This window comes from Zonotrichia albicollis, chromosome W, assembly GCF_047830755.1.
Source record: "Zonotrichia albicollis isolate bZonAlb1 chromosome W, bZonAlb1.hap1, whole genome shotgun sequence".
NCBI classification, from domain to species: domain Eukaryota; kingdom Metazoa; phylum Chordata; class Aves; order Passeriformes; family Passerellidae; genus Zonotrichia; species Zonotrichia albicollis.
This window is the reverse complement of record NC_133859.1, coordinates 12,013,085-12,038,673: the sequence shown is the minus strand read 5'-3', so window position 1 is coordinate 12,038,673 and position 25,589 is coordinate 12,013,085. Positions and strand designations below refer to the sequence as shown.

At 43.6% G+C, this 25,589-nt stretch overlaps 1 protein-coding gene and 1 long non-coding RNA gene across 2 annotated transcripts in view; both read right to left on the bottom strand.

Annotated features, from left to right (window-relative positions):
* The window catches only part of LOC141726976 (Golgi phosphoprotein 3-like), a 200,415-nt gene that overhangs the window by 154,367 nt on the left and 20,459 nt on the right, over window positions 1-25,589 (bottom strand). The window lies entirely within an intron of this gene.
* Window positions 1-25,589, bottom strand: part of LOC141726977 (uncharacterized) — a 54,505-nt gene that overhangs the window by 11,351 nt on the left and 17,565 nt on the right. The window contains exon 1 of the long non-coding RNA XR_012577932.1: window positions 5,661-25,589. This exon is cut by the window's right edge and continues 17,565 nt beyond it. This is a non-coding gene — a long non-coding RNA (uncharacterized LOC141726977). The remainder of the gene's footprint in view (window positions 1-5,660) is intronic.

Below are 25,589 nucleotides of genomic sequence, written 5' to 3'. Positions count from 1 at the left end.
GTTTCAGGATCTTTCACGAGCACGGGTGGTTTCTCCGTGAGCTTTGCTTTTGTGGTATTCGCAAAGTGGCGAAGTATTGGTGGGTCAGGCTCTGACACTGTGCAGTTCAGGAAGTTGATGACATAGAGAGCCTTGCAAAGTCTCTCCACTGGAGATGTGATTTTCGTGTTCCTGTTCTGTTGCTCGAGGACTCTTTTGAGGGTTTGATGTGTCCTTTCCACGATGGATTGTCCTGTGGGGTTTACAGGTATGCCCGTCTTGTGTGCTATGCCCCATTCATTGAAGAACTCCTTCAACTTGTGGGAGGTATAGGCTGGCCCATTATCTGTTTTAATCTCCTTTGGTACACCCAGGGTGGCAAAAGCGAGGAGAAAGTGTTTTATTGTGTGCATGGTCCTTTCTCCTGCATGTGATGATGCAAACACTGCTCCTGAGAACGTGTCAACCGAAACATGCACATACTTTGACCTTCCAAAAGGTGCAAAGTGAGTTACATCTGTCTGCCACAGCTGACAGCTATTCAGACCTCGGGGATTGACTCCCGAACCCATTGATGGTATCTGGTAGTTTTGACAGTTCGGACAGGTAGCCACGATAGCTTTTGCCTGATCCTTCGAGAGCTTAAACATTCTCATCAGGGCAGGTACATTTTGATGAAAGAACGCGTGTGACAGCTTTGCCTGAGCAAAGATGTTAGGAACATTAGCAGTTTCTGCTGCCATAGCTAATGCATCTGCTTTCCTGTTGCCTTCTGCAACAACACCTGGGAGGTCCGTGTGCGACCTTACATGCATTATGTGATAAGGTTGTTTTCTGTGGGATATCAATTGTATTAATTTAGAGAGCAATTGGTATAACTTTGGGTTAGAGACCTCTTTGAGAAGAGCATGTTCCGCTCTCATAGCTATTCCCGCAACATAAGCTGAATCTGTGACCAGATTGAACGGCTCGTTTTTAAATTTTTCAAAGGCTCTGACGACAGCTGCTAATTCTGCAATTTGTGGCGATCCTTCTACTGTTTCTACGTCAGATTGCCATTCTTGTGTTTGGGGGTCTCTCCAAGTAATCACCGACTTGTGGGATGACCCTGAGCCATCTGTAAATAGAGTTAGAGCCTTGAGAGGATTTCTACTTTGGATTCGTTTTGGAATCAAATGGAAAGTTTCATTCTGGTTGAAAAGCTTGTGTTCTGGGATGTCTGATGAAGTTTGACCCGTATAACTGTCCAAAGCAAACTGTAGACTCGCATTGGTCTTGATCAAATCCTCAAAGTCTTTAAGGGTTATTGGCAAATATATGCATTCAAAATCACACCCTGAAAGGGAGCAAAGGCGAGTCCTAGCCTTTTTTATTAAGTGTGCTATAATCTCCTGGTAGGTGGTAAGTGTCTTTGTGGGCTGGCTACTTGTAAAAACCCATTCCAGTATCAACAAAGGATCTCGCAGCTGAGGGTCCCATTGGAAGATCAGTCCATGGAATCTGGGTGCTTTTCCCAGGATGATGAACTGGAAAGGCAGACTAGGCTCGTAGCGATGGGCTTTGCGTGAAGACAGGGCTTCCTGGACTTTGATGATGGCACTTCTGGCTTCCTCTGTGAGAGTGCAGGGAGAGTCCAGTTCCTTGGGTCCACGAAGAAGATTGAACAAGGGAGCAAGGTCTTCTGATGTAATTCCTAGCAGTGGACGTACCCAGTTGATGGATCCACACAGGCTGTGTAAGTCCCTGAGGGTTTTTGGGTCGTCGTTGATGACGATCTGCTGAGGTAGGATAGTTCTTTCCCGGATCTGGACTCCAAGGTAAGTCCATGGCTCGGTGTACTGAATTTTGTCCTCACGAATTTCCATTCCTGCCTTTTCAATGGCTTCAACAGTCTTTTTGATTGTTTTGTCCAAGTAAGCTTTGTCTGAAGCACACACCAGAATGTCATCCATATAGTGATAAATGATGGCGTCTGGAAATGATTTCCGAATGGGAGACAGGATGTGAGACACGTACCACTGGCAAATAGTTGGCGAGTTTTTCAATCCCTGAGGAAGATAACGCCAATGATATCTTTTGAGCGGAGCTTCCTTGTTAATAGAGGGAACGGAAAAAGCAAACCGTGGAGCATCTTCAGGATGTAGTGGTATACTGAAGAAACAGTCCTTAATGTCTATGATAGCAAGTGTCCAGTCTCTAGGCAGCATCGATGGGGAGGGCAAGCCAGGCTGAAGAGGGCCCATGTCCTCGATGACTTCGTTGATTCTGCGAAGGTCATGGAGAAGTCTCCACTTGTTTGTACCTGGCTTTGGTAGAACGAAGACTGGAGAGTTCCAAGGGCTGTCGGACTCCACTATGTGGCCTTTTTTGAGCTGTTCTTCCACGAGGACGTTTAGGGCGCGCAGCTTGGCTTTCTTTAGGGGCCACTGCTCAGTCTAGATTGGCTTGTGGCTTTTCCAGGTGAGACGGGGTATTTCTGGCAGCGCGCTCAGCTCAGTGGCCCCAGTCAGAAATCCTGAATGGGAATACGTAGGGAAGCGCCCCACTGGGATAAAATGTCTCGTCCCCAAAGGGTAATGGGGGCCCTTACCACAAATGGACGGATGGTTGCCAGCTTGCCTTCTGGCCCTTCAACCAGGATGTTGTTCTTGCTCCTCATGGATACTGTAGTTCCACCAATCCCGGAAATCATGCCTGCAACAGGTTGTAGATCCCAGTGTGCTGGCCAATCTGAACGGGCGATGATGGTCACATCTGCACCGGTGTCCAGCATCTCTGGCAGGTGGGTCTTCTCTCCTCTGTGGGAGAGGCCGCACTCGATGGTAGGCTTGGATGGTCTCATGACTTGTGCCCACATTGCTGTAGGGTTGAGAGGAATCTGTTCCCTGTGATTTTTTGGGAGTAAAAATGCCTGTGCTATTGGAGTTCTTTTAGAAAGAAAAAATGGTAAGTCTATGCAGTATACCTGCACGAGGATCTCTTGTCCCGGCTGCACTGTCAGCACTTCCGGAACAACGAAGATTTCCTTCGGAGTATTAACCGAATCACCTGTAATTAAAATGTCTGAAGGACTCCCTTTAGGTCCATATTTTCCTGTAGGAACACGGTGAACATTCTTATCATTAAAGTCAATGGACAAAGCAGTTACCAGTTGTCGGCGGGTACCCCTCTGGGTTGTCCCGTGGGTTGGGGCTTCTCCTTTGGGTCTGGAGCAGCCTGGGTTTGTGCGTGATTGGGTCTTGGTGGCCTTTGATTTGTATTCTGCGCCCGAAGGTCGGACGGGCGCCTCAAGGAGTTTAAAGGACGCGATTGATAGCGTTGCTGATGTTGGGGTCTTTGATTATAATTCCGATGGTATCGGGGGGGTGTTCTTTCCGGACAGTCCTTTATATAATGTCCTAGCTCTCCACAGTGATAGCATTTAGCTTGTTCTTTAGAGGTTATCACTGCATATGCACCAGAAACTCCTTCAGCAATACCCTTAGCAACTGCTTGCGCCACTGTATTTTCAGTGGACATGTGACGTGTACAGCATTCTAACATTTGCTCTATAGTAGGGTCTGTATCCACAGTTAAAGACCTCAAAATGGCCTTGCATTTCTCATTTGAGTTGCTGAAAGCAAGCTTACATAAGAGTTCCTTTCTTGCCTCAGTACTCTCTATTTGTTTCTCCAAAGCATCTTTAAGTCTGTCCACAAATTTTATAAAGCTTTCTTCAATGCCTTGTTTTATAGTAGAAAAATGCATTGTTGGCATTGACTCATCCTGCATAAGAAGCAAGGAGGTTTTTGCTGCAATTGCTACATCCTGCAGCGCTTCTTTATTCAGAGTTTCCATTTGTTCTGCTGGCTTTTGAAAGTCTCCTTCACCAGCCAATTGTTCTACTGTGAAGTTGGTCTTAGTAGCATCGGCAGTATATGAATCTGATAACGTTTTTAAGTGTTTCTTCCAATGCCTATCCCATAACAAATATTCTGCCGGTGACAGAAGGCATTGTGAAATATTTTTTACATCGTGAGGAAGCAAGACATGTGCAGAGAACATGGCTTCTAGGAAATTTCTAAAGATATGTGAACTACGTCCATGTTCCTTGGCTATATTTCTCAATTGTACCAGTTCCTTATTAGAAATTGGTTTCCATGCCTTGATATTAGATACCCCACCATTCCTTCCTTGCCTGTACTCGACCGGAAAGGCTGTGATTTTCTGTGCTAGGTCCCAGTTCCCAGACTTTGTAGCTTCTATCTTAATAAGAGCCCATGGGTCTATATTAATCGCATCAAAATCAGATTCATCAGAAGAGCTCTCATTGTCTGAGGAACACTGTGAGGCACATGCTACCCGTGAATTCCTTTTCTTTCGTTTAGAAGCATTTTTCCCCCTTTTCAGTGACTGGCCCGAAGTTAGCGTTGTTGGGTGAGGGGTAGCCCTGGAGCAGCAGGGACCGGATTGGGTTGGGGGGGGGACACCACAGGTGGTCTCTGATCCGTTCGGGTGGCAGGAGGGTTGGGTCAGGGGTTGGAGGGACGGGTGGGGGCAGGGGGGGTATGGGGGCTGTGGATGCACGCCTGGGGGGTTTGGGGGTGCGCAAGCAATACCCCTGGTTTGGGATACGACAGGTGTAGGGTGAGCTGATGTTACTGCACATGTGTGCGGCTCGGCGCAGGAGGACAGGTTGTGGGCATGGCTCGGGAATGTGGCAGGAGGGGGCGGGAGGGCCGGGGCGGTCTCGGTGGGAGCAGGAGCGGGGGCGGTGACGGAGGGGAGGGCGGTCGCGGGGGTGGAGGATAGCAGCGCAGGGTTGGGGGGGGCGGCGGCGATAACGGGACCGGGGAACGCGGCGGGCGCGGCGGGGGGAGCGGGGGGCAGGGCGGGGAAAGCAGCGGGAGCGGGGGGTACCGCGACGGAGCAACCGGGGGCGGGGAACGGCGGCGCGGGGGTAGGCAACGGCAGCACGGGCGCGGGGGGAGGGGTGGTCGCAGCGGAGGGTACAGCGGCAGGGACAGGGAACGGGGCCCCCGAGGCCGGACGCGGGAAGGAAACGGAGCCGGGGAGATGAGGGGCTGCAGGAAACGGGGAGTTGGGCAGCGCGGGTCCCGCGAGGGGGGGGAATGTGGGGGCGGCCTGCTTGGCTTCTGCCTCTGAGGTGGTTTCTGCAGTAAGTTCTGCAGCGCCCAGTGACTCTGTGGCCTGGAGGGCACATTCCTCTGTTATCTTATCAGCGCAATTAGCATATGAAGAGGAAAGATCTGTTAGTTTGGAACTTTTTTCAGAGTTCGATTTTTCAATCGTTTTTGTTATTATATGAAATAAAGGTAAGAAGTTAGTAACAGAAAAGTCCTGTTTTGTTTGAGACATATAAATGGTGTTTCCAACTGTATCCCAAAAGGAATTTTCAGTAATTGTGGTCTTATCAGTTTCAGGGAAATTCAGCACCATCCAAGATACAAATTTTTTAAGAGTCTTTTTTGACAGACCTTTAGAAAAAGTGAAGTTGTTAACAGATAAGGTTTCTACAATGGTTAAATATAACTCTCTCTCACGTGTTGTTAGTCTTAGAGTGCTTAAACAAGTACCCATGATTTTCAAGCCCTTTCCACAGAAAAACGAGAAAAAAAAGAAAAAAAAAACGAAAAAGGTTTTTAGAGCACCCAAGGTATGCGCGCAAACTTAATACTTACGTCCTTTGGGGTCAGGGGTCTGTGGAAGGGAGTCTGCTCCTCAATTCTCCTCAGACTTTATCTCGTCCAGATGTATTGTTGAGGGTCGAATTGAGCCTTCCGCAGAGAAGATTTTCTAAAACGAAAAGTCCTTTCGCAGAAGGAGAGGCTTCCCAAACCGGCAATAACTGGAGGCCCTGAAAGGCTCCAATGCTCTGGTGACGCTTGTCTCCTGGGGGCCAGGGTCCGACGACACGTTTGGGCGCCACTTAAATGAGCCTAGCTTGGTCTTATCCTATGCAAGCTGTTACAGCTCCAGAGCTCAGTCCCCAAGGGGACTGGGTGCTAGAAGCCAGCTCGCTCTCAGACCAAGGCCGTGGGTTAGCCCCTAGCAAGCAGGGAGATATTCAGCTCTTAGTGATTAGGCAGCTCTTGTGATTTCAGCTTTGCTTGCTAGGTAGCTTTTCCCTTGGCCTAAGGCTCCAGCAGACGGTAGAGAGAGGAGAAGCAGAAGACACTGGCTGTTCCACGAGTATGGCTTTATTGTAGGGGTCCGTGAAGGGTCTCAGCTCTTCTTCTTCCGAGTTAGTAGGGGTACAGTATGCTACTTTTATACCCTTGGCCTGGATCCAATCCTGACCAATGGCAAAGGTGTTAGAGTGACCATAAGTGACCAATAGTAGGGTTTAACACAATATTGCCTTACATGGCTATAGGGATAAGGTACAAGGCGGATGTCCCTGGAGACAGGAAACTTCTTTGCTGCTGTGTCAGCATTCTATTCTCCAAGGGGCCCTGGCTAAACCTGAGGGGTTTACTACAGACTTCCTCTGGAGCAGCTATTAAAAAGACCCAAAGGGACTAAGATGGGTTTCTGGCATAGCTGCTGTAGAGGAAGAAAACATTAGACAATTGAACACCTTGCCTGGACTATCAGAAAACCCATCTGCAGTAGGACTCTTGAAAGTGGAAGAGAAACAGGTACCAATTGCCACCTCGACAGTACACCGCCAGCAATATCGAACAAATTGAGATGCCGTGATCCCCATCCACAAAATGATCCAAGAGCTGGAAAGCCAAGGGGTGATCAGCAAAACCCACTCACCCTTCAACACTCTTATTTGTCCTGTGAGCAAGTCTGACAGAGAATGGAGATTGACTATGGTCTATTGTGGTTTGAATGAAGTGACTCCACCGCTGAGCACTGCTGTGCCGGACATGCTGGAACTCCAGTACAAGCTGGAGTCCAAGGCAGCAAAGTGGAATGCCTTTACTGACTTTGCTAATGTGTTTTTCTCCATTCCTCTGGCAGCAGAATGCAGGCTTCAGTTTGCTTTCATCTGGAGTGGCATGGAGTACACCTGGAACTGACTATCCCAGGGGTGGAAGCACAGCCCCACCATCTGCCATGGATTGATCCAGGCGGCACAGGAAAAGGGTGACTCTCCAGAACATCTTCAGTATGTCGATGACATCATTGTGTGGGGGAACGCGGCAATTGAAGTATTTGAGAAAGGAAAGAGGATCATCCAGATTCTGCTACAAGCCGGTTTTACCACCAAGAAGAACAAAGTCAAAGGACCTGCCCAAGAGATTCAGTTCCTGGGAGTCAAGTGGCAAGATGGACAGCATCAGATTCCAACTGAGGTCATCAACAAGATCACCATGATGTCTCCACCAACCAATAAGAAGAAAAAACAAGCTTTCCCAGGTGCCATAGGTTTTTGGAGAATTCACCTTCCTGAGTACAGCCAGATTGTGAGCCCTCTCTACCTGGTCACCCACAAAAATAATGATTTCCACTGGGGCCCTGAACAGCAGCAATACTTTACACGGATCAAGCAGGAGATCGCTCATGTGGGAGCCCTTGGTCCAGTCAGGACAGGAGCAGAGGTGAAGAATGTGCTCTATTCTGCAGTCGGGAACAATATCTTGTCCAGGAGGCTTTGGCAGAAGGTGCCTGGGGAGACTCGAGGCCGACCACTGAGATTCTGAAGCCGAAGTTACAGAGGATCCGAAGCCAACTACACTCCCACAGAGAAGGAAATCTTGGCTGCCTATGAAGGAGTTCAAGCCACCTTGAGGGTGATTGGCACGGAAGCACAACTCCTGGCACCCCGACTACCAGTGCTGGGGTAGATGTTTAAAGAAAAGGTTCCCATTACCCACCACACCACCGATGCCACGTGGAGCAAATGGATTGCCCTCATCACACAGCACACCCGTATTGGAAACCTGAATCACCCTGGGATTTTGGAGATAATTACAAACTGGCCAGAAGGTGAAAACTTTCATCTCACTGATGAAGAGGAACAAGAGCAAGTGACATGCGCTGAAGAAGCTCCACCATACAACCAATTGCCACCAGAAGAAACACACTACGTTCTTTTCACTGACGGTTCCTGTCGTACCGTAGGGATGAACCGGAAGTGGAAAGCAACCGTATGGAGCCCCATATGACAGGGTGCACAAGCTACTGAAGGAGAAGGTGGATCAAGCCAACTTTCAGAACTCAAAGCTGTTCAACTGGCCTGAGACATTGCTGAAAGAGAGAAGTGACCAAAGCTTTACCTTTATACTGATTCGTATATAGTAGTCAATGCTCTGTGGGGCTGGCTGGAAGGGTGGAAAAAGGCCAACTGACAGCATAGAGAAAAGCCAATCTTGGCTGCTGATGAATAGAAAGACATTGCCACTCAGGTAGAAAATCTATCTGTGAAAGTCCATCATATAGATGCCCATGTCCCCAAGAGCCGGGCTAATAAGGAACACCAAAATAACGAGCAGGTAGATCTGGCAGCAAAGATAGAGGTGTCAAAGATAGGCTTAGATTGCCAACATAAGAGGGAGTTGTTCCTAGCTTGATGGGCCCATGATGCCTCAGGTCATCAGGGCATAGATACCACCTATAAATGGGCACGAGACCGAGGGGTGGATTTAACCATGAACAGTATTTCACAGGTTATCCATGACTGTAAGACATGTGCTGTGGTCAAGCAGGCCAAGCAAGTGAATCCCCTATGGTATGGTGGGCAGTGGTCCAAATATAAGTATGGGGAGGCCTGGCAGATTGACTACATCACACTGCCTCAGACACGCCAGGGCAAGCGCTACGTGCTGACCATGGTGGAAGCCACCACTGGATGGTTGGAAACCTACCCTGTGTCTCATGCTACTGCCTGCAACACCATCCTGGGCCTTGAAAAGCAAGTTCTGTGAAGACATGGTACCCCTGAGAGGATCGAGTCAGACAATGGGACTCATTTCAAGAACAGCCTTATCAACACCTGGGCCAGAGAACATGGTATTGAATGGATATATCATATCCTCATTCATACACCAGCTCTCAGGAAAGTTGAATGGTACAACGGACTACTCAAGACTACCCTGGAAGCATTTGGAGGGGGAACTTGTAGAAATTGGGAAATGAACTTAGCAAAAGCCACCTAGATGGTCATCACCCAAGGGTCCAGCAATTGAGCTTGTCCTGCCCAGTCTGAACCCTTGCACAGAGTGGATGGAGATAAAGTCCCTATGGTACACATGAAAGGTATTTTAGGAAAGACTGTTTGGATTAATCCCACCTCAGGCAAAGACAAACCCATCCATGGGATTGTTTTTGCTCAAGGACCTGGTTACACTTGGTAGGTAATGCAGAAAGATGGAGAAAGCTGTTGTGTACCACAGAGAAACCTAGTCTTAAGTGAGATCTGTGTGTAAGGTTTCATTGTGATGCAGATGGAAATAGAATAAAGGGTGGATAATGTCCTGGATTGCAAGATAAATGTGTATTCTATTTGACATCTGTTAGAGGTGCGACAGTTATCTTCTGTTAATTGAGGAGTTTTCGTTATCTCTTCCACAAACCAATCCTCGCCCTGGGAAATATATTCTGTTAATGGGACACTGAGTCTCACTGCATGACTGATGAAAAATTACATCATCCCATTGTGAGATGCTCCACCCAGAGGGAGGAGCTAAACATTCCTTCCTGGATATAATCTGAGCTTTTGGGACACCAGGGCAGCCTTTTCCACTGGTTTCCCAGAGGAGCAGCCCTTTCCCACTGGATTCTCAGAGGAATAGCTTTCTTCTCCACTGGATTCCCAGAGGAGCAGCCCTTTCCCACTGGATTCTCAGAGGAATAGCTTTCTTCTCCACTGGATTCCCAGAGGAGCAGCCCTTTCCCACTGGATTCTGAGGTAGACCAGGCCTATCTACATCACCACTGGGTCTTCAGAGACAGACTACACCCTTCTATAGCATAACTGCTTCAACAGAACTACGTCTGTCACTCCAAGAGGACTGCAGCCACCATTCCAATTGGACTGCTACCAACACCCTGACGCACAGGGTGTCAGGTAATATTCTGACTCTGTCAGTGTTGTTTTGCATTACTGCGTTGTTTTGGGGTTTTTTTCTTTTCTTCCCTGTTGGGAAGGATGAAAGCTTGACAAGAAAGTCTCACAGATATGTATGCTTGGCAGAAAGACTTTTGAATGTAGAATCTGAAGAAGGAATAGAAATGAAAGCAAGTTTTGATATAGAAGAAAAGAATTGCTGAGCCAGTCTTACTGGATAACCAAGGAGGCAAAGGGTATGTTAGTTAGAAGGGATTTATGGCTTAGAGCAAAGGATAAACCCACCTCAAACAAGATGATTTTTTTTACCAAGTAAAAAGATACCATAGGCAAGCAAGTCTGCCAGTGTTGCAAGTAGAAAAAGGTCTCAGAATTTTCCACTAAAAGAAAACAACTTCTAGCTTAAACTGTAACATACTAACTTTTAGTGATTGGAGTATAGTAACATGAATATGGTAATTATAGTAGCTATGATAGGCTATAGGTAAAAGTTAAGGTATAGATTGGTTCTTCTGTATTAAGATGCTCTGCAAAGAAAATTATATAATGCATTGTAACCAAAATTAAAGGGTCTTCAGGCTTGTCTGCAGCTGGAGCTGACAGCTGTAAGCGCAGGCTCTGTCATCCATGACCCTGGACTGCTGTAACGTCTTGGATACAATAAACTGCATCTTGAAGAGCCGCCTGGAGTCCCGCATCTCATTCAGGCTCTTACTCGTCCCTAATAATGAACTGTTATTCCTGCTCTCATATCTTTGCCTGAGAGCCCCTTAATTTCAAAATCATAACAATACGGAGAGAGGGGGTTTACATTTTCCATTTCTGGGGAGGCTCCTACCTTCCTTAAGTAGACACCTATCTTTTCAAACCAAGACATTCCCTAATATAAATTACAACCCCTTCACCTCTTTTCCCTTTCCTATCTCTCTTGAAGAGCTTGTAGCCATCCAGTTCAGTACTCCAGCCATGAGTCATCCCACCATGTTTCTGTGATGGCAATTACATCATAGCTCTGCTGTTGCACCATGGCCTCCAGCTCTTCTTGTTTATTGCCCATGCTGTGTGCATTAGTATACATGAACCTCAGCTGGGCTGCTGATTTCACTCCTCTCTCAGGCTTACCACCCCTGAGCCTGCTTCTAGACAGCCCAACAGCATCCCCTTCCCCCTTCAAACCTAGTTTAAAGCCCTCTCAATGAGGTCTGCCAGTTCACAAGCTAAAAACCTTCTACCCTTAACAGAGAGATGGAGCCCATCTGGTTCCAGTAGGCCAGGTGCTGTAAAAGTTGCCCCATGATCAAAGAATCCCAAATTCTGCTGATGGCACCAACCCTTGAGCCACTTATTGATAATGTGCGCTCTCCTATTTCTATCACCAGTTTTCTCACCCACCAAAGGGATTGAGGAAAAGACTACCTGTACCCCTGTCCTATCAACTACTTGTCCCAATACCCTAAATTCCCTTTTAATTGCCCTGACATTCCTCTTTTCAATCTCATCACTGCCAGACTGGAGTATCAGCAGTGGGTAATAATCAGAGAGCTGAATCAGCCCAGAAAGTTTCTCAGTAATGTCCCATACCCAGGCCCCAGGGAGGCAGCAGACCTCTCTGTGGGGTGGGTCCAGTCAACATATGAGGCCCTCTGTTCCCCTCAGAAGGGAATCACCCACCACAATTACCCTCTTTGATGTTAGAGGTGGTAATTCTTCTCACAGATGAATCATAATTGGGAGGCTCACTGTGCGGATAATTTTCTTCTAAATAATCTGGCTCACTCTCTAGATCCAGGGGTTCATACCTATTCTGAAGGGGCACCTGGCTTGGGAGTGGGGGTTGGGAGGAATTTTTATTATTACCTCCTCGAGTAGGTACCCACTTCCACTCCCCTTCATCTACCAGTTGTCCTTCTATTGTCTGATAATAAGAGTCATGGGAGTCCTCTGAGTCTTGGTGGGTCTCCCTCAAGGATGGAAGGGCTGAACTCCACCAATCTATTTCCCTTTCACTTTCCTTGATACTCCTTAGTCTTTCAACTTCCTCTCTAAGCTCGGCCACCAGTTAAAGGAGATTGTTCACCTGTTCACACCACAGGCAGGTTTCCTCCACAACGCCCCCTGAAACCACTGATAAGCTCAAACAGTCCACACAGGAATGGGTCTGGACAGACACATCCTTTTTGGAAGGTTCCATCTGATTACATACACTCATACTAACTACAGTTTTTGATTGCGTACAAACCATTACTACCAGAAATGCTAAAACCTACCAACCAACAGAAACACCGTGCACAACACACATGCATGTCATTAAATATAGATTTCTAGGAATATAATATAGATTATATAGATGACCAATACTTTGGAAAGTTATTAAAGAGTCATGGATCTCTAGAAAGTAACTACTGAAATATGTCACAGATTTTTTTTTTTAAGGTCATAATTAGAAGGTTGGAAAGGCATTTAAGAATTTGGATAAGTCAATTCAGAGCTGATATGAGAGTAGCTCTTACTTTCAAAGAAGTCACCATTCTGTAAATTAAGATTTTGCTTGGCACCAGACTTTTTTTTGCCAAAAAACATGCAAGATGGTGTGCAATATATGCAAAAAAAAAGACTCCTACACGATACCATTTTCAATTAAATAGCCTCTTTACATAAAAATAATTTTTAAACCAGACAACACACAAGTAAACTTACAGCTGTGGCATGACAAACATACAAACATACACTTTTTATTTCCAGAAAGTGCTACATTATTATGCAAACAATTCAAGTACTAGAATTTTTTCCCTTGTTAAGCAACAAAAACTGAATTTATTTTAAAAGTATTTTTCAATTAAGTGAAGTTAACTATACTACTCCAAGTGTTGGAAATGTTACAAAGTTAATTTTTTTTTTTAAATAACCCTGTCTCAAACTCAATTTACATTTATGAAGAATAACAACAACAGAGCTTCTCTGGGATAATGTATGTAACACTGCCCAGTCTTGTCACAGACATATTTTATGAAAATCCTTTTGCTAGGATTTTTCTCCTGAGAAGCTGAGAGGCCTCAGAAATGAAATGTAAACAATGACTATCTGATGGCTGTGGAATGTGGTCTGGAGATGGTTTACCAACAGCTGCATCTTTGATTAGTCTCATGTGGTTGTTTTTACTTGATGACCAATGACAGCCAGCTGTGTCGAGGCTGTGGTCAGTCACAAGATTTTATCATTCCTTTCTTTTCTAGCCTTCTGATGTCTCCTTGCTCTTTCTTTAGTATAGTTCTAATATATAATTTTCTTTTAATATATCATAAAATAATAAATCAGCCTTCTGAAACATGGAGTCATGATTCTCATCTCTTCCCTTGTTGGGGTCGCCTGCAAATTCCACACAGTCTAAACTTCACTAACTGCCTTTCATTTTATATTCATACTTAATAGTACTCCTAAAATCCTCACCTAGCACCCTCTACTTGAAAGCAAAACACAAGATCTGTTGTAACCAAACTGAAATGAACCAAAGGGGTAACTTTCTGAAGGAGAAACATCACCAGTTACCCAAAACCTGTTCTCAGGAAATTCCAAATTCTTCATTTAGGAAAGACACAAACAAAAAGACTTCAAAATTTAGTAATGAATGCAATTTCTGAAACTTCAATTAGAGACAGCAGAAATAAAATGTTTTAACCCTTTTTAGCCATGATATTCCCATCAGAATGGGAGATGACAATCTGGAAAGAAACAGAAAGCCAAGACAGACAATTACAGCTCCTGAGGAATCTGAAAGTCCTAGCTCTAAGGCAATATATCTGACACTCTATCAAGAAGACATGAAACTTCAGCGTTTCTCTGCTAGGAGGCACAAAGTATGTTAGAGAAAGCTTTCGCTTCAGCAAACAGTACATTCTGAAATTACAGATAGCCTGTTTTCCCTTAGAAGAATATTTCAGGGGAAAAATTTCAGCCAGCTCTACTTGGATTTTGAAAGATAGAAAACCTAGAATTCCTGAACTGTGCTAGAGTTTGATTTTACTTTTATTAATTCTGCATAGATGGCATTCAAATACTGTGTTGATGGTAGCAATATAAAAGCTGTGAGACATAAAACTATTGTTTTGTTTATACATAAACAACTAGTTAGCTTTCTTAAACAATGGTTTCTTCCTTGCCATCTCTTCTTTCTGATATGTGGCAGACTATTTTTATGACATGTTCTTGCATTTGGTTTGCATGGCAAAGTTAGGGTGGTCGGCTACAGGGGTGGCTTCTGTGAGAAGCTGCTGGAAGCTTCCCCCATGTCAGAGAGAGTCAGTGCCAGCCAGCTCCAACAGGGACCCACCTCTGGCCAAGGCCAAGTCAATCAGTGATGGCTGTAGCAACACCTCTGTGATAACATATTTTAAAAAGGGAAATAAGCTATTGTGGAGAAAAAATTGCAACCAGAGAAGAGCAGAGTGAGAATATGAGAGGAACAACTCAGCAGACACCAAAGTCTGTAAAGAAGGAGGTGGAGGAGGTGTTCCAGGTGCTGGAGCAGATTCCTCTGCAGCCTGTGAAGATCATGGAGACACAGGTTGTCCCCCTGCATCCCATGGAGGCCCGCAGGGGAGCAGAGATCCACCTTCAGCCCATACAGGGCCCCACACTAGAGCAGGTAGATGCCTGAAGAAGGCTGTGACCCTGTGGAAGCTTGCCATGGAGTAGGATCGTGGCAGGAAGAGGAGCTCCTGCTGGAGCAGGCTTGCTGGCAGGACTCGTGACCCTGTGGGGGAGCCCATGCTGGAGCAGCCTGTGCCTGAAGGACTGCATCCCATTAGAAGAACCTGCGCTAGAGCCTGTGGGAAGGACTCATGTTGGAGAAGTTTGTGAAGGACTGTTTTCTGTGGGAGGAACCCCATGCTGGAGCACAAGAGTGTGAAGAGTTCCATCCTCCCCCCCCCAGGAGGAAGGAGCAGCAGAAAGAACATGTGATGAACTGATGACAACCTCCATTCCTCATTCCCCTGTGCTGCTGGGGTGAGGAGGAAGTAGACAATTCAGGAATTAATCCTGGGAAGAAGGGAGGGGTGGAGGAAACTGTTTTTAAGACTTTTTTTATTTCTCATTATCCTACTCTGATTGACAATAAATTAATTTTTATTCCCCAAGTCGAGTCTATTTTGACCATGATGGTAATTGGTGAGTGATCCCTCCCTGTACTTATCTTGCCCCATGAGCCTTTTGTTATATCTTCTCTCCCTGTCCAGCTGAGCAGGGGAGTGATAGAGGGGCTTTGGTGGGTGCCTGGCATCCAGCCAGGGTCAACCTACCACAGTTTTCAGAAATCACAGATGACATACTGAAAAATACTCTGTGCTTACTGACATCATGGGAAGTGATTGAGAGCAATTATCTCCAGGTCTCATCAATCATCCTCACAAAATTTACATGTCAGCATAATAAAAATACAACTTGAAACCTGTAAAACATACAAGATTCAGTTCTACTTTTAAAATGAGAAGAAATAATTGTCAACAGATGTATAGCCTGAGATGGATGTACTAGAAAAAATATAGAACTTGGAGAAACCTTGAAAGTCCGTTTAGGCCATTTGTAGCATTAGGCAAAGCAAATTGAGTTGTCCGCTGGTATAAATTATATATGCAATGATTTTCATGTTGCATAGCACCATTGGCAAAAAGTATGCTTGCTTCTAACATTTACACAGCAGTATCATGAAGTGAGAATACCCAAATGATTGCTCTGAGCAGCTATCTCAATACTGAGAAAAAGACTCATGCTTTGTATATACATAAATTCAGATATCTTTTCTTAGAGATACCTTAAGTGGCAGAGAGAAATGATGAGGGGTAGGGGAAACAGGAAAATAAACTGAAGACAAAATGATACCCCAGTGTTACTTTCAAGGTATAAGCATCTCTTTTGAACAATTATTTTTTCACCCCAGTGCTGCTATCTCTTTTGACGCCTCAGTAGCATTTATGTAGTCAACTAGATGAGAACATGACCTGTCTGAAAGCTAATGTTCAGTCTCTTCACCTGATTCAGTGAGAAGATGAACAAATTGCAGAGGCAGCATGGAAAAAGGAAGGAACACGGTTGGGACAGATAGCAAAAGGCAAGAGCATCCTCTTCTTTTAAACTCCACAGTTCAATGGAAAAGCTTACTTCAAAAACTGAATAGTTTTCACAACCTGAATATTTACAGCTAGAACTATTAAGTCAGTCTTTGTGATAAAGAGCTCAAAAAAATTACTAAAAAAAAAATTATTGGCCCACCTATACTGAAGCCATTCATGAGCACAGTCTGCTCAGAAAACACAAAGGACAATGCTTAAGATATGCACTATATTAATTGCTACCTTGAGCTTCCCATTCTGGACCTCAGCAATGATTACCTTATTCAACATTAATTTGAAGTTTTATTCTTTAAATCTGACAGGACAGCACTAGTAGCACAGAAGACAGAACATAATAATACAAAATCATCATCTGTCACCCATTTGAAACCTACTTAAAAAGACAGGCAGAAATGATTTTTCTCAAAATATCATCTGTGATGAGTTGTATTTCATAATGGACTTGAGCATAATGGCAACAGAACTCTCACTTTTTTAGTCAAGGAGTTGCAGTTTGAAGTAGTAATTTTTGGATCTATAGAAAGACAGCAGGGGAGGGTAGAGGGGAAAGAAATAACAGCATATGCTAAGTACATTTTAACAGGTTAAAAATTAATAGGAATTTTGATCTGTCACAGTTTTCATGTCAAAGATGGCTGTTTCCTTCCCCTTGCATCCTACCGCCAAAATAAGAATCTGCTGCAAGCAACTTTACAACTTTAATCTGCTTCAGAGCTATGATTATTGATGACAAACACTGCTTTTAAGTATTTTTGTTTTTAATGAAGAGTACTAGCAGACTGAGGAGCATAGGACTATCATATTCCCAAAAGACGAGAACTGTATTAATATACTGCTTCCTTTTTGTAGTCTCTCTACAATTACTAATATTCTTTTATTTTTTTGAAAGCAGCTGAGATCATCTGAAGAACTTCTAAAAAAATCTCCATAAAACTGTTCCCAAATCCAAAGAGATAAAATACAAAATACAAGCAGCATCCTATATAAAGGATAATGAAAGTACCTGGTTTATTAAAAATTATGTTTTAGCATAGAATTTCAATCCTTTCTGTTGACCCAAAAGCTTCATTTTATGAATTCCAAATTCATATATCAGTATTACTTTACAACGGAAACACTACATCCTCTTGGATATTCACATCAAGTCATACAATTAAATGGGGGTTCTATCAGACATAAGGTAGGAGAAGACAAAGAAGAAGTGAACATCAGCTTCTGACACTTTTACATGATTCTCTGGCTCCTACCCTTTTAGCTGAAAGCAAAATTGCTTATTAGAAAAAAGAAAAATTGAAAAACTGCCTGCTATTGTTGCAAGTTAATAAATCTCTTCTTTGCAATAATGTAACTAACTATAAGCAGTTGTCCTACGATGACGTTATGATGCTTGTATCCCCAATTGGGTGTTCTGTTTATGCTGGATGTTATATTGTGTGCCTTCAAGACTGGCTCTGACAGGGAAGGTGGGGAGAAGAGGAAGCACGGAGTTTTGTTATCAGCTGCACTCTCCCCCACAGTCTGCTAGAACACAGAACTCCACTATTGTTGTCTGGGCACAGACTGGGCAGAAAAGCACTCCTTTTGCTTTTTAGTTAGTTTAGCTAGCTGAGGCAGAGAAGGTTTCCCTGTACTGTTTTTCTTTCCCTTTTATTGGAACCGTTCAAACCTGCTCCGGACTGGGACCTGGAGAAACACCAAGAGCTCGCACTTTGTAGCCCACTGGGGCCTACTCTGGGCAGCAGCCTTTCCCAGCGCTGGAGGGACTGATAACAGAGCAACCACCCCCAGAAGAGACTTTCTGAATTTGTTATCTCTTCAGAGCAGTGAATGAGTTTTGTCATCTGGTATTGTTTATTTCTTGCACTGGGGAGTGCTTGGCCTGTTAAATAAGCAGGTTTTCTTCCACTTCTCTGTGAGGAAATTTTTCCTGAACTGGTTGGGGGGGAGGGGCCGTGTGGGTTTGCTTTCTGGGTGGCCCTTTTGGAGGTTTTCTGCCCTAAACCAGGACAGCAGTTAGATCGATCAATAACTGTTACTGTAATAAATTTATGTATTCTTTAAATTAAAAAGAAAAACTTTTAAAAGCTAGTATTTTATTTAGAAACATCATAATTCTATAAGGAATAACTAATACAATTACTGAATCTCTTGAAGGGAGTGAAAGTCATCAAAATTGATGCTATATATGCTTAATTTGAGACTATTTTATAAAATCTTTGTCCAACAAATCTGATACCAGACTTTTCAAGCCAATACTAAAAACTTCATCCCTGTCCTTTTTCAGAGCAGAATTTTCTTATATAAGAAATAAGGTATACTTTTAAAATGTTTACCTAACTTTATTCTTTAAGCAAGAAGCTTCAACATAAAAATAAGCAAACAGATCTTGTGAAAAAGAACACAAAAAACCCTTCCCAAAACCCAAGAACAAAGAAACAAAAACAAAAACCCACAAACAGAAAACCCAACCCACAAACTATTCCAAGTTCTCAATGACAAATAGAAAAGTTGGTCAATACTAGAACTGCATATTTACTCTAATAATTGGAAGCCCTTAGATCCTCTTGTACAGCCAAGCAGCATTTGTTCCTCCTTAACTGTCACAGACATCTTTTCATAAAAATGCTTTCTTTAGGATTTTCCCTTCTGGGAAGCAGAGGCCCCAGAAAAAGAATGTAAACAATGGTTATCTGCTGCTGTGGAATGCAACAGGTGCATCTGTGATTGGTCTCGGGTGGATGTTTGGATTTACTGACCACTCACGGCAGAGCTGGGTCTCACTCTCTGCTGAGACACAGCCCTTTGTTATTCATTCCTTTTCTATTCTTAGCTTAGCTGGCCTTCTGAGAACTTTTCCTTCTATTTCTTTTCATATAGTCATAATGTAATATATATCATAAAATAATAAATCAAGCCTTCTGACCATGAGGTCAACATTCTCGCCTCTCTCTTCATCCTGCGACCCTTGTGACCGCTGTGACACTTAACTAGGTCCTTATACAGATTTCTATAAAGCTCTGATTCAGCTATTGAAGCAACCTTAGACTGCTGTTGAAGAAACAGGTGTTGGTGTAAGGAAAGAGTTAAACAGAGAGCAGCAGCAGCAGCGCCAGCAGCATATCTCTGGACAGCTGTACCTGAGACAGAACTGGACAAATGAGTTTCTACTTCTACATAGACAAAGAACTATACACTCTTCACACTCCTTTACCATGGCTTTGGAGGGAACAATGGAAAATGTCAAGAGGACAGATTTCTTGTAGAACTGTGATTACATCTGTAAGCTGTAACCAAAATAAAGACTCTTAGGAGTACAGATATATATATTGATCCTTATGAATAAAATCTCAGATTTGCTCTCTCTCTGCTGGTGGGTCTCATCCCTACATGTATCACAAATGGCATCCAATTTTGTGGGCTTACAACTGCTACGGTGATCCAGTCCTGTGATACATCCCAGCTGAACCATCCAGTTGTGCTCGAAAGATCACTGAGGAGCTTCTCTCATTGTGGCTCTAAGACCAGATTAGCCAAGCGAGCAGCTGGTTAGTCTTTTTTTCTTCAGTTTTGGGGCAAAGCGCAACCAAATCTCAAAGACTCCATAAAGGCTCTCTGCTGCGCATTACCAGGGAGAAAGGATTTAAAGTAATAACTCAGAAACTTATATCCTTAATCATTTGGATTTGATAAAACTGCCCCTGGTACCCCTCTGATGATTCTTATGAACTTTGTCATTGGCAAAAAGTCAGGGAATGCTTACAAACTCATCAGGTTACTCACCATGATGTTCACCCCTGATATTGTGACTTGGTGTGTCATCTATTCTGCCTTGCAGAAATTTAAGGAAGTGGATCATGTACCCTCCGACACACCACTATCCTTTCTGAGAATGATGATTTGGAACGCCAAGACCTGTTTTATCCAGGGCCAGTTGATCTTGACCAAAAACCGGATTTATACCCTCCTCTGACCCCAATACATATTATGGCAGCCACCGTTTATAGCGCAGAAGAAATATTACACAGCACACCAAAAAGCAGCTGCAATCATTTCACCCACTCATCCTCTTCCCTATGCCACATCTCACCTTGCTAATGATCATGAGGACATTACCTGCTGAACCCCAGCCAAAATGGTTTATACATAGCTGCCGCAGAAGAGTTTCACAAAAGGGAGATACTGAATTTTTACAAGCTATGTCTGTAATACATCACAATCAAAACCCACATCATGAACAGTTGTCGTATGAAATGGTTAAAGAACTGAGGAAATTGGTGAAGGAAAACAGCTAGCATTCCTCCTTTACTGTGAATTTAATAGATGCTATAACTGAATTGCATATCATGCTACCAGTGGACTGGAAATCTCTTTTTTAAACAGTTTTAATGGGGGGCAATACTCTGTGTGGTGGATGGAATTTGTAGATTTGGCTCAAACCCAGGCATTGAAAAGTGGCTATAAAATGTACCACTTAATATTATGGCACCCCAGCTCTCAGGGATCAGCATTTATGCCACTGCCTGTGCCAAGCTGCAATTACAACCCCAGGTATGGAACCAAAGCACAGCTATTACGCTGTGTGCTCTAAGGAAAGTACCTGATACAAAAAATCTAGAGCCAGGATTTGCAGCCATTCATCAGGATGCCCAGGAACCATATATCTCCTTCATCCACCGACTGCAATCAGTGGTCAGAGAGCAAACTGAAATGCAAGCAGCAGCTGACGCTGTTTTAAAATCCCTCGCTTATGAAAATGCTAATAATGACTGTAAAAAAGCCCTAGATTCAATACACAACTGTGCTGATGTTGAACTTGCTGATTACATCAAAGCATGTGCTGATGTCTGGTAATATAAAGCAGAACTAATTGCTACTGCAATCGCCCAGCAACTGCAGGCAGCTAAAGCAATTGTTAAGTGCTTTGCATGTGGAGATGAGGGGCATATTCAGAAACAATGCCCAAAGGGACAGAAAACTAGTAAAAAGACAAATAAACCCTGTCCTCGCTGCATAAAAGGCCTTCATTGGAGTAACCAATGCCACTCTAAGTTTGACAAGGATGGCAACGCACTCCAAAAGCAGGGAAACTCAAACAGGGGCATGCAGGCTGGTGCATCTCAACCCAATGGGGCCCAATTCAGCCAATCCCCAACGCAAACTCAGGTCTGGCAAGGGGCACCCTAGGCTCTGCCAGCCTGGACTTGGCCATCAGCTCTACAACAGTCTTAAAAGACACTTCTGTCCATCTATTACCCACTGCTGGTTTTGGCCCACTACCATTTCAAACTCATGCTTTATTAGTAGGTTGTTCTTCTACCACTCAAACCGGACTGTTTATTTTACTGGGAAATATTGATGCATATTATAGAGGGGAAATCAAAATTATGGCTTGGACTCCTATCCCTCCTTGCACTGTGCCTGAAGGGACATGCTTGGCACAACTTATACCACTGCCAGCAATTGCTTGTCCAGTGCCAGTATTGCAGCAGCAATGAAACAATGGGAACTTTGGAAGCACAGGTGTTCCTCAGATCTTTTGGTCCAAAGTAATTGGAACACAACAGCCATTACCTGCCAAATAGACTCTTAAGTCTTTTACAGGATTGGGTGATACTGGAGCCGATGTATCCATCATAGCATGGAAAGAGCGGCCTCCTGACTGGCCCTTGGCACCCTCTACGGCGATTGTCACTGGAGTCAGCGGACATCAGATACTGTGGCAATCAGCCAAAGAACTACACATTGTTGGACCAGAAGGCAAGACAGCCACCTTGCACCAGTACGTACTCCCAATCCCAGGCACTCTGTGGGGGCCAGATCTACTGACTCAATGGGGCTTGGTCATTTCAACACATTGTTGATTGGGGCCACTGATGAAATGCCCCTCCTGAAACTTACCTGGCTTACTGATAAGCCTCTATGGAAAGACCAGTGGCCCTTAAGAGGCAAGCGGCCTCACCAAGGCCGAATCCTTGTACAAGAACAACTACAACTGAGTCACATAGTCTCCTCCACCAGCCCATGGAATACACCTATTTTTGTTATTCTTAAGAAATTGGGAAAGTGGAGACTTTTACAGGATCTCAGGGCAGTCAATGCAGTCATATCACCTATGGGGTCATTACAACCAGGAATACCTAACCCCACAATGACTCTAAAACATTGGGAATTGGAAATAATTGATTTAAAAGACTGGTTTTTCACAATTCCCTTACATCCTGACGATGCACCTAAATTTGACTTTTCTTTAGCATCTGTCAATCATGGAGCCCCCATGAAATGATACTACTGGGTTGTCCTACACCAACTATTTGTCAGTTTGTCATTCATTCAGCAATAGAGCCAATACGGCACAAATATCCATCTGTTTTGCTGTATCACTATATGGACAATATTTTAATTACCTCTAACAGCGCGATACTATTGAATGATTGCCTTGCAGCTTTAAAAATAACACTCACCAGCAGAGGTCTGCGCATAGTCACAGACAAAATTCAAACAGAACCCCCTTGGAAATACTTGGGCTTAAAACTGCTTGAAACAACAGTCACTCCGCAGCCAGTACCTTTGAAAACTAACATACACGTGTTGAATTACTTGCAAAAGTTACTGGAAACCATTAATTGGATTCGCCCTTTGTTGGGAATTACAACAGAAGAATTGTCTCCTTTATTTCAATTGTTAAAAGGGGACCTGGACCACTCTTGCCCTAGGCAGTTGACAAAAACTGCCCAAAAGGCTTTAGAGGCTGTAAGTGATAAAATCAACAAGTCCTTTACCACACATTGAAACCCAGATTTGCCTTTTCAGCTGTTCCTAATTTTGCAATCTTTCCAACCCTATGCTCTTATTGGACAATGTGATGTGCAAGACCATCATCTCTGGTTGCTAGAATGGATTTTCTTGCCACACACCTTTTCAAAAACTATAGCAATTCAACTTGAAGTGATTATTCAACTGCCGTCAATGGAACAACTCCGATGTCAGAGCCTAACAGGATATGATCTGGCAATGATACATCTCCCTATTACTGCAGCAGAATTAGAGAATCTTTTCAGGGAATCACTGTCATTTCAAATTGCCCTTGCAGACTTCAATGGACAGTTTATTCACACGATGCCTCGACATGCATTGTTGCAGTCCTTCAAAGAACTTCCCTTCCAACCAAGATGTCTATAGTCAAAAACAACTATTCCAGATGGAAAAACTGTTTTCACTGATGGATCGGGGAAAACACACAAAGCTGTGACTCTGTGGAAAAACTATACAGGACAATGGGAACACTCAGACTTTCCAACCTGGATCTACCCAGCTAGTCAAACTGGCAGTTGTGGTAGAAGCATTTAGTATTTTTTCACAAGAACCTATTATCTCTAGCTCTCTTTATGTTCCAGAAATTGTCAAGAGAATAGAACATTCATTCCTGAAGGAAGTCTCTAACAAATATCTTTTTCTGTTATTAACTACTCTGTATAACCTTTTACTTCACAGGTCTCATAAATACTACATCCTGTGCCTTAGGTCACATACCACTCTTCCTGGACCTATAGTGGAAGGTAATGCAAGAACAGATGCTCCTGCTATGGCAGTCACTATGCCACAAAAATTAGGGCAGGCAAAACTTTCTCATGATTTCTATCATCAAAATGCCTGAGCACTGGCAAAACAATTTGGCTTAACCTTGCCACAAGCTCAGATATAGTGAATGCTTGTTCACAATGCCAGCAAACCTTTTCCTTACCGCAAACATTAGGTACAAACCCACAAGAGTTAAAACCCAATGATATTTGGCAAAGAGATGTTACCCACATATCGAGTTTTGGGATTTTTAAATATGTGCATGTTTCCATTGATACTTTTTCAGGTTTCATAGTAGCAACAGCTCACAAAGCTGAAAAATCAAGAGATGCCACTCAACATTGGCTGCATGCCTTTGCTACTATGGGCATTCCTCAACACATAAAAACAAACAACGGACCTGAATATACATGTCGAAAAACATGAGATTTTTTTCCACACTTGGAGGATCAAGCACGTTACAGGTATTGCCCACTCTCCAACAGGCCAAGCCATAGTGAACAGGGCAGGCACATTGCACATTGAAAAACATGCTACTGAAACAAAAAAGGGGGAATCCCAAAAGCATGCTCCCTCAGAAGCCACTTTATAAAGCAACCTATGTTTTAAAATTTTTTAATGTTTCCACTAGGGATGATCTCACAGCATATCAAAGGCACCCAGGTTAGACAACTGATAGAGAAGGAGTTCACCCAAAAGCTACATACAAGAATGTACACAGTGGTGAGGGAAAGGTCCAGTTCCACTGTTAGCTTGGGGAAGAGGTTATGGATGTTGTTTTTTGCCCATAGGACCATATTGGAATCCAGCGAGATACATCAAAATCAGCCAATGATGACAACAGTGAGTCTTGTCATCTTTCTTCTGCTATACTGCCATCAAATGGTGGAAGGAACAATCTACTGGGCACACATTTTCAATGCACTGCTGTTTCAGCCTCTGACTGGATGGGATCCAGAACCTACCCTCAGCAACAATGGAACAGAATGTGTAGGAGGAACTTGGCTTCTTTCCCTAGATCAAGATGTTGTAAATACGTATGCTACCAATGCTTCTTATGTTACTAATTTACTGTCTATTTACTTTATGTGGAATCAAACTAGTACCTTTGCACCTTGACCTTGTACCAATTTTTCTATGCAATTGCACTTGATATATGAATCCTCAGGAAAAAATTTGACTGCTATTACATTGTCAACCATTCTGTCCATCTCCAACAATCCTGTGGATGCCACTCCACCTCATTATCCCAAATGTTGTTTTATGTCCATTTCCAATTTACAGCATTTGGAATGGACATCATGTTTAGGACAACATCCATAGCAACAGTTCTTACAGTATGGGAAAATAATTGACTGGGGACCACACAGTATCCTTAGACAAAAGGGAACAAATTAAACCACCCTTCCCTTCCAAAAGGCAAACTGCAGCATTATTTGGCATGATGGTGGAATGGCCAGAACATTGCTTCAATATTATCTAGGTAGTAATCAATCACGTGTTTATAAGCATCTGTGGAAAATGCTGTTGCCTGCCTTTGGTAATACCATATACCAGGCAAACTTGAACAAGAATGCTACCCTTGCAAATTTGACATTGCTAAAGAAACAATCACTAATGACTTGTACTTTGCATCCATATGCTTTTGCGTTAGGTAATGATTTTTCAAGTGATAATAGGAATGGCTTGTATTTTCTGTATGCTAATTCTTTTGTTTTTAAATCATGTAACCAATGAAGATATTAATAACTTTTCTGTCCTTCTTCCATTTAAGAGAAGACCAGAAATTTGGGTTCCTGTAAATCTGACCAGGGCTTGGGAAGGACAAACCGACTCTCACAATTGGCTTGACCATTCCAGGAGGAAATCCAAAAGAGTAAGAA